Source organism: Protobothrops mucrosquamatus, unplaced genomic scaffold (assembly GCF_001527695.2).
Source record: "Protobothrops mucrosquamatus isolate PMUCROS unplaced genomic scaffold, P.Mucros_1.0 scaffold_297, whole genome shotgun sequence".
Lineage (NCBI taxonomy): Eukaryota > Metazoa > Chordata > Lepidosauria > Squamata > Viperidae > Protobothrops > Protobothrops mucrosquamatus.
In genome coordinates this window covers 78,700-88,577 of record NW_015386373.1, presented here as the reverse complement: position 1 = coordinate 88,577, position 9,878 = coordinate 78,700, and positions in this window count along the sequence as shown.

Below are 9,878 nucleotides of genomic sequence, written 5' to 3'. Positions count from 1 at the left end.
TAACTTGATAAATGAAATATAACCAGGATAACATATCAATAAGTTTAAGATTTAAAATGCATGAGGTTGGGGTTAAATATTTTAGAACTGATTGATTTATTTTAAATTGCTTGTTTCATTTTTCAAGTAGCCTACCATGATAAACATGGGTGAATATTTGCTGTTTTTTAAAACAAGCAACAGTTTGGAACTGTATCTTGAATTATGGGAGACAACTGGCTGCTGCTGAAAGCAGATTTGTTTATTCTTGCACGTGAATCGCAAAGTCTTTTTCTTATGTTAACTATTCATTCTGGACCAACACAAAATATATTTTTGTGCCATTTACTCTCCTCTGTTTTTTATTTGAGAAAGAAATTATTGAGGTTGCCTTTATGGAACCAGATCATCTAGCCTGAATTGCTCAGATTGGTCAAAGATGTCCAATAGATTTGCCTAGCTCTATAAGCCCAGATTTTTCATTTCTGACATTGATTGTCCTGGAGTAGATGGATCGATAGGTACAGTAGTCTAAACCATTAGGAGAATTCCAGATTGGGAAACATTGCTATAGACCTGTTAGCAATAATTCTTTACCCATACACATCAGTACATACCACTAAGTGATTCAAATGCAAGTAGGTATGACACAGGATTGTGTTTTGACATCACAATGCACTTTTCATCACTTGGACCCTCATGTAGCCCTATTATTATAGATCCTAATGATCAGACTTAAAGACTTTAGGTTAAAAAGCTTATATTCTATCACTGGGCTATAGCACTTTGACATTTACTCTTTCACTGTAAAATACATCTACTTTTTTAATTTGAAGAGTAATGACAGCAAATCTAGTGTTGTGCTGTAAGTTTTTGACACAGATTATTGGAAACTTAAGTTCAAATCCTGCTCAGGTAATTGGTGTATACTTTTGAACATTACTTTGCAGGACTGTTTTGAGATGTAAAATTTGGAAGGAATAGGAGTACTCTGTATATACTTTGAATTCCAAGAAAAAAATGGGATGTGAATGAAACATCAGATAAGTGTTTATTTAAACTCCCACTAAAACCTTTTAAAGATATCATTTGTGGCTCAATGAACCAAAATTTAGAGGAACATATAACTTCTTCCCACCTGAAATAAAAAAATAGGCCATTTTAATCTATATAGGACTTGTAGGTCAGAGGGATAAGGTGGCCCAGAGCTCAACTGATTTAGAACATAGCAATGTGTAAATCAAGTAGGGAATTCAAGTCTTTGATGTGAGGGACAATGGAAGAGCTTGAAATCAGCATGTGAGAGAGATTAACTTCTCCATATTATAATGTTGCAAAGTCAGTTATTTGTTTCCTCAACAAGCAGAAAAAAATACTCCTGAAATGGAGTGGCATGTTTTGCCCTTAGTCAGTAACCACTGGAGTTTGTGCACACTTGTCCATCAAATCTGGGGACTTATGACATTGGGAAACCATGAGTGTCCTTCAGCTGCTTGGCTGACTCCAGATCATGTATCTTGTGTAGAAAACCTAGGCCAGGTGCTGCAAGGAGGGAGATAGAAAGAGTTTCTTTAATAACCCACTGGGAATAACCATTTGGTGAAAAACTAGAAGGGGTAAAGCAAGCAAGCATGTTAGGATGGAAAAAATGTATCTGCCTGACCAATAGAACTAGGACTTGGGGAACATTTTATCCATCTTGTCTTCTCCAATACATTTTTCATTGGTTGTACAATGGAATTTCCTATAATCTTATGAGTTAAGAAGGGGAGGGAATGACCTGAAAACTTGCATGTATACCACATTCCTCTAAAATATTTATTCTCATGTAAATGCTACAGCTTCTCTAAAGAATGCTATGTAATGCCATTTGGCAACTGTATTAAGAATTTGTAGTCTTCTTTGTAAGTTTCACAGGAAAAAGTGAATATCTATTAAACCAGATATGTTATGAAATTCTATCCATGTTTACACAGAAATTAAGTTTTGTTGTGGTCATTAGGGCTAACTTAAGTGAGCTTAACATAACAGACCAAATCTGTTATGTACATACATTTTTGTATTCTCATATGGGTTGAGTCACATAATCGCTGTGCTGCTGAAGCTTCCTGTTTGATGCTACCTGACTTGTTTGCATTATACATGAATTTGCCTTGGTGTGTATTAACAAACTCTGGAGAATTAACACCTTTTACTTTATGCAAGAGTAACATAATCTGATCATTTTAAATCATACATGCAAAATATATTACTGTCAGAAAGACCTTAGGAATCTTCCCATGTGTTAGACATAAAATTGATGATAATTTCATCAGTTATGGCTGGTCTTCAAAGCTGGAAATACTGACATAGCATAGTTCTGCAAAATCCTCACAGGTATCTTCTGCATAGCAAATCAATTTTCCCTTTCTAGGAGAAATTTTAGTTTCTTAACAAAAATGCCTAATCATATGTTTAATGGAAGATATATAGCAGGGGTCTTCAAACTTGGCCCTTTTATGACTTGTGGACTTCAACTCCCAGAATTCCTCAGTCAATTTAAGGCAAAATTACTAGTATGGCTTCTGTATGTAAAATGGGAGTGCATATCTCATCATTTTTTTACTTTGTCTCAGTAAGCATAATGGGTTAGGAGAGCCTTGGTATATTGTGCATTTCAAACATTTAATCCAATTAAAACTGGTTGTAAGAACGGTATCACTTTATATAGCACTGATCACATAGCTGACACTGATTCTTTTCATATACAAAAATTGTTTTATTGAAGTAGTAGATGTTATATGCAAGTTGTATCTCAGGTTCAGCTTTCCTAGTCAAGATATTATGGTATAAAAGCAAGTCATAGAATTGATTGCTGAGGCCCAAGCAGTGACTGGCAACCAGTCAGAAGGATGAGGCTTTGTGGCCATATATACAACATTAGAAAAGATCTGAGTGCATCACACATACATTCTTCTCATTGGATCTCATCTCAATGCAGCTATTATTTACAGTTTTCGAATGCTTCCTTGACTGGATGGTGCTTATTTATCTGACCATCTTAAATGCTGAACAATACTTGACCACCTCTGTGAGTAAAGCCTGGGGCAGTTGCCCTATTATCCCCTCCCCACTTTTAAAGAAAGGTCCTGTTTATGCTGTACACACATTTTACTGGAACTAATTTTCAAAGCAATATGACTGTGGTGGGGAAGGGAAGGAAGGACTTTTCAGTAGAGCAATGAATTAATCATCTTGCTCTAACAGGTTGCTAAAGAACAAGCAGTGACAGCTGCAAGAAGCCACTCAAAAGTTTGGAATGCTAAAAGCTGACCCAGCTGGGGCAGATTAGTAAAATGTGGGAAGGTGAGGCAGTCAAAGGTGCACCATAAATTATTTTTATTACATGCAGGATAGCATGGCAATGTATTGTATTCTTCTTTGTGGCAGATAAGGAGCTAGAAGACTAAGAACTCTTCCTCCTTAAGTGTTTGATCTAAGGATGCCATTTTTTTCTACCTCCGCTCACCCAGAGCAGATTCTTCTACCTTAAATTCTTGTCTGACAAACTGGAGATTTTTTCTTTTCAGACACCTGCATGCTGAGAAAAGCTTTGTTCTGCTTTGGCTTTTCAGGCAGCTGTTCAAGGCAAAGCAGCATTCAATATAGGCAATTTTAATTTGACCTAATGAAATATGGTACAAGGAGACAAGCTGCATAAAAAGTGTAACTTGTTTTCTTTAACTTATTAACATGCTTTGCAACTGCTAATCAGCCCAACAAGAAAGGGGTGAACAGAGAAATGAGGCTCTGTTTATTTAGTAGTTAACAGATTATTTGTGTCTATGTACACATTAATGTTTATAACAAGCTTTAGATCACAGGTGTCAAACTTGATCGTGTTATGTGACATATTGTGACGTTTTTTGCCTTTGCGGAGCTGGGGTGGGCATTGCCTGCGCATGACGCATCCGGTTCGCAGGCCGCCAGTTTGACACCCCTGCTTTAGATGACCAAAAGTGTCAAAAAGTTGACTTGATCTGAACTGGTTTCACACAACTTTTTTCTTACTGAAAATAATGGAATTTCAATGCATTTAATTGCTGCTGGCTTATGGTATGGATTGATTATACAATTATACAATATGCAATACTTTAGCTAGTCCCAGTTGCTGCCAGTAATAATATGTTGCATTTCCCAAAAAGGGATGAACAGAGATACTGGTAGCTGTTGAAGTAAGAATTCACAACTTCTGGTTTGACATGACGGTGTAGATGGGTGCAGGAAGATGGGGCTCTGTCTTCCGCATTCAATTTCGCCCTGCTGGGGACCCTAAAAAGGGTCGAAAGTCGCCCCGAAAAGGTGACGGAGGAGACGACCCTAGTTGATTGCGGAAGGGCAGCAGTCTTTTTGTTTGATCTGAGGAAGCCCCCCAAGCCAGCGGGGAAAAGACTGGCTACATTTGTGTGTCCAGTCAGAAGCTGCTGACAACCGAAAAAATAAAGTCTCTTTATGATTTTAAGACTTTTTCCTGGGAAAAAAACTGCCCAAAGCAAAGAATCCTCCCCGATGAGAGAGGGAAGGAGAATTTCCATCCCATTCCCTCAGGAAAAGAAAAGTGGCAAATTAATTGCTTGGAGTGAAAACAGAAAATTACAAGATTAATTTGGAAGCAATACACACATATAACTTTGAAGTTTGGGCACTAAAAGTGCTTTTGAGATTTTTTTAAAAAAAAGACTTAAAAAGCTTGAAATATAAGTTTGGATGTAAAAAGCTGGAAGACAGCGTCAATGACATCTAGTGGCAAACTACAGCACTACAATTTATTATGCCTAAAGAAAACTTGGCTGGAAACCCAGACTCAGATAAGACTCTTGTTGTTTTCAGAAACTTTCACTTTTGAAAACTGGGAAAAGGGGGGGGAACCCTCTTGGTCTGCTTATCTGTGTGGCAGAGACAATAAAATATTTTGAAACTGGCCTGCCTGGACTATGAATATAAATATTGACTTTTAGAGCTGTTTCATGGAACTATTTACGTATAGAAGAAACATGCATTATTGATTGAGATGATGGAATACTTTGGAGTGGACTATAAACCTTTGATTGATGAACAATTTTTAATTGCTCTTCTCTCTCTGGAAAGAAAGGATGTGTTTTTCATTGGACAGAAAAATTTGAAAAATTAGAACTTATATTTGCTGAGGGGAGACTTAAGGACGGACTGATAGGCTGGCTGGATAATTTGGAGTTCAAATGACAATTGACTGAAACTTTTTAAATCCCTAAATAGATTGGACTATAAAGTCTACATACAAAAACAAAATAGATGTTCCATACTTAGCTCCAAATGGTAAAAAAAACACCATCCCTAACACCTGTCCCCAAAGTCCCCAGCTTGACATACCAACAAGAAAATGTTGATGAATTTCAGAAAAAAATTCTATGTTAAAATCAATACAAGAGACAATTGTCTTAGCTCATGATGAGACTAAAAATAACACAAGGAGATAAAAGAACAATTCTTTAACCTAAATCTACAAACTCAGAAAATGACTACAAAGAAGGAACTAGCAACTCAGAAAATAGAAGGAAAATCAGAGGAAGCAGATGCAAAGATGGACCTAAAGAAAGGAAAGAACAGACAGACTTATACAAATGAAGAATTAGAAGACGTAGTGATAATATTGGAAATGGAAAAGATATCTTACCTGTCAAGATCTCAGAATACATTTGAGGAAAAGGAAGAAGAGCTGATTGAATGGAAGATAGAGCTGTTGGGAGAATTGTGGGAAATTGGAGAAGGCTGTTTAATGAACATCAATGGGCTGAGAGTCCTTTCAAAAATACTTTAATCAAATTGTCTTTCTTATTCCAAACAATATACACAAAAATAGAGAAAAAATTACTTGATGATTCAAATGCATTGACTTGGAAAGTTGGTTGGCAAAGGAAGAAAGCTAGAGTAAGACTGAAGACAATAGAGGTTTTGACCCATTAGATGGGATATTATACTATTAATCAGATGTTTGAACATGGCTGAGAATAGATAATTGTTAGAAATAGAAGTATTATTATAACTAGAAAGATAGGATTTATAACTAGAATATTATATTTTGGTATGAGAAGGGAAATATGAAAATGCTAAGGGGGTTTGAATAAGAGAAGCTTTTGGTTACCCAAATATAAATTATTATGAGAAATTATAAGCATTAGAGACATTTAGAACACTGATGGGAAATTATTTTTTTTAAAAAAAGCAGGAAAACAGGATATTAATTGAACAAATGGATATTAAGTGCAAATGCAATTAAGATATATTTTGGTCAGAAAAGATATTTTAAACCAACATTATTGATATTATTAGGAAAATGTAACAAAGATATTAATATTCAACTGTATATGTATTAACAATAATAAGAATTGTATTTGACTAATGTGGGAAAATGTGTATAACCGGAAGAAGAGAGGAAGCATTGTATGGTGTGATATTGGGCCTAGATTGAAGAAATTAATATGTCCACTAATGGACCCAGACAACATGTTGTTTATTAAGTACTTATGATTGTAAAACTAGAAAATTAATAAAATATTTATATATATTATATAAAAGTAAGAATTCACTGTATTGGCTACTACAATTAAATTTTAAGTTTTTTTTCTTCTTCTAAAATATCCAGGGGATAGGAGCAGACAAAACTAAAAACAGAGCAAATCCTTGGATTAGGAAAGGGCAGAAACCAATGCATGAGGAAATCCCCTAGGGCTATAACAGAGAACTCTTTTCCTTGTGGATATAGGAAATATCTGGTACCCCTTCTTTAAAAAAAAAATCCTTTTTTTCCCTTAAGGATATTACCACTGATCCATTCAGACTACTAAGCAGAGGAAAAGCAGGAAAGCTTTGCTAAGATTTCAGTTTCAATTTCCTGCTGTTTTAGACATACACTACACAAATGGTGGGGTAAGCCTAAAACACAATATCTTTTAAGAACTCTTGCTATCACACTCAGAAAAAAAAGTACATCTGATCAGTCTTGTTCACAGTGCAAACCCATCCTGCTATGTGAATATAAACAGTAAATGTGATCTGTGGATACTGGTAGTTTATTTACTCCTGAGATAAAGAGTGTGGAACTTAACAGATATAATGTAGACAGTAGATAAAGAGAGTCTTGCTAATCTCTTTTAATCTTAAAGGGCCTGCAGGAACACCAGGGATAGTAAAGAAGGAATAGTTAAAAAAGCAAGATGGCAGCCATGGCAGTATGATTGAAGCACCACACCTTTTTATGTGCCAGCAGGATTTTGATTACATGGTTGCTGCTGCTGCTGTTGTGGATTTTTTGAGCTCCGTTCTGCAAGCCCTGATGAATTTGTAAGGGAAATTGAGAAGCCACAAAATATCTAATCAATCATGCGTTCTTGCCTCTTGCATAAATCTTGAGTGTTCCTTTCAGTGTTTTATAATTATGTATAAGGATTTGTACATTTATTGCAGGCACGGCTAGCACGAATCTGTTATTTATGGGGAGAAACTGGGGAATTTGTTCTGAATTCCAATGAAACCAGGGCTCTTCATTTGGGACTCCGGCCCTACCTTGTTGATTACTAGTATCCATATATACCTGCCCAGACACTTTGAATCCTTCAGGTAGCCTTGCTGGAAGGCAAAACACCCCTCAACCAAACAGCACAGTGATAAATAGTTTCACAAGAAGTCAGAAAATTTGCAGTGTTATAGTCATGTTTAAAATTTCCAAGTGGGTTTCATAGCTAAATAATGTTGTATTAACTGATGATCTCACTTATCTGAAATTAAATATATATTAATAAATAAAAGTCCATCAGATTCACATTAGCTTATAGGGTAAGAGTAGTTTCTGCTGACAATATTGAAGCAATTATACAAGTTGCTACTAGTTTTAGCTTGTTCAGTTCCTAGCAGATCGATGCACACACACACACACACGCACACACATATATACATACAATATATTAGGCTAGTAGCATTTTAAAATAATGTAAGCGTTGCAAATATATAAAAAGCTTTTTTCTATAAAAATAGAAAAAATGAAATATATCAAAATCAAGAAGAGTTTTCATTTTCTCATTTGTGGTTTAAAAATTGTTAGATTTCCATTACCACAGATTCCTTCCCTTTCAAGAAACAGTGGGTGATCTGTTTTAACCTGCATGTACTGACTTGGCCCTTTCCTTTGAAATTACCAGGATATAAGGCTTACATTCAAGAATCCTGGTTTTGTTATAGAAATACGTTCACCATAATATTACATGTGGTTTCTACCTTAAATCTGCCTATTTGATTTTACAGTCTACAGTATTTTACGACACTGTTATGTCTCTGTTTATGACTCAAATTCTATTTTCCTCTTTAAGTACAAAAATTAATTCCTGTGAAAAATGCCAATAACTATAGCTTTCAGGGATTCTATGGGAGAGGGGGGGGAAGGACTTTTCAATTTGTGACAGCCCTACATGATTCAGCCACAGATGCCATCATGATTGAAGATGTTCTGATAGCCATGTTCAGTTGGACAAACTTTACAGCACCTTATATGTTGACTTGTCTTCCACAACCTTCACTACCAGATTTCAATTTTAAAAAATGTGTTTTAGTCTGTTTTAAGATATGTCTACCTGTTTATCAATAAAGGACCAAGATTTCTTTATAAAGTTTTTCCCTTTCACTTTGATATACTTGCTTGTTTTAGATAGAAAAGTACTTTTCAGATTATCTGAAGCCTGGAAATTCAGGATAGTAAGACACATGATGATATCAAACAATGAGAGGAATAAAAAGTGATACACTGAAGCACCTTGAATTATATTCAGAGGAAGATCAGGAACCAATGCAGGTCCTGCAAGAGGTGACACATGCACAAATCTTGATTTGCACAGAACTATGTGGACCACTGCATTTTGAACCAACAAAAGCTTCCAGATACTTTTCAAAGTGCATTACAGTAGTCCAAACAGGAAGTGACTAGGGCAGTGGTGGCGAACCTATGGCACCGGTGCCAGAGGTGGCACTCAGAGCCCTCTCTGTGGGCACTCGCACTGTCACCCCAGTCCTAGGCCTTCAGCTGGGTTTTATAAAACCTTTTCGCTTTAGGCCTCTGCCACCATGTGCAAAAAAACCAAGGTTCAATCAGTCAATTTCAACTTCTTGCAGAAAAAAAAAGATCTTGCAAAGTTGGAATTGATTGATTGAACTTTTTAGTCCCATCCAGTCTGCCGTTACCACCGCAGCCACGTCCAGCCAATGGGCCACGCCCAGCCAATGGGCCACACCCACCCGGCACCCAACGATGCATAAATGGGTTTTGGGTTGCAGTTTGGGCACTCGGTCTCTAAAAGGTTCGCCATCACTGGACTAGGGCATGGGTGACTGACTGTGAAGAGGGTATGTTGGTCCAGGAATCAGTGTAATTGGTGCATAACTTGTAGTTGTACATAGGCCCTCTTTTGTGAGTCCAAAAGAACCTCCAGATTATATATCAGATCTATTTGGGGCAATCCAAACCTATCCACAACTAACAATGGCAATTCTTTGAGAAGCAAGGAGCACTTAACCCAAAGCCATTCTGTCAGGGTTCAGTTTTAGCTTATTGCTCCTCATCCAGACCTCAGCAGCCTCCAGGAACAGTGAAAGGGTGGTCATGGCAACATCTAACTCACCACACGCAGAGATGTACAATATGGATATAGATGCTGATGCTCTCTCACCCACAGTGATCATCTCACCCAGCAGTTTCATGTAGATATTAAATGAAGAGGAGGATGAAGAGTGACATGATACTAATGTTCCAATATTTCAGGGGTTGCCACAAAGAAGAGTGAGTCAAGCTATTCTCCAAAGCACTTGAAGGTAGGACAAGAAGCAATGGATGGAAA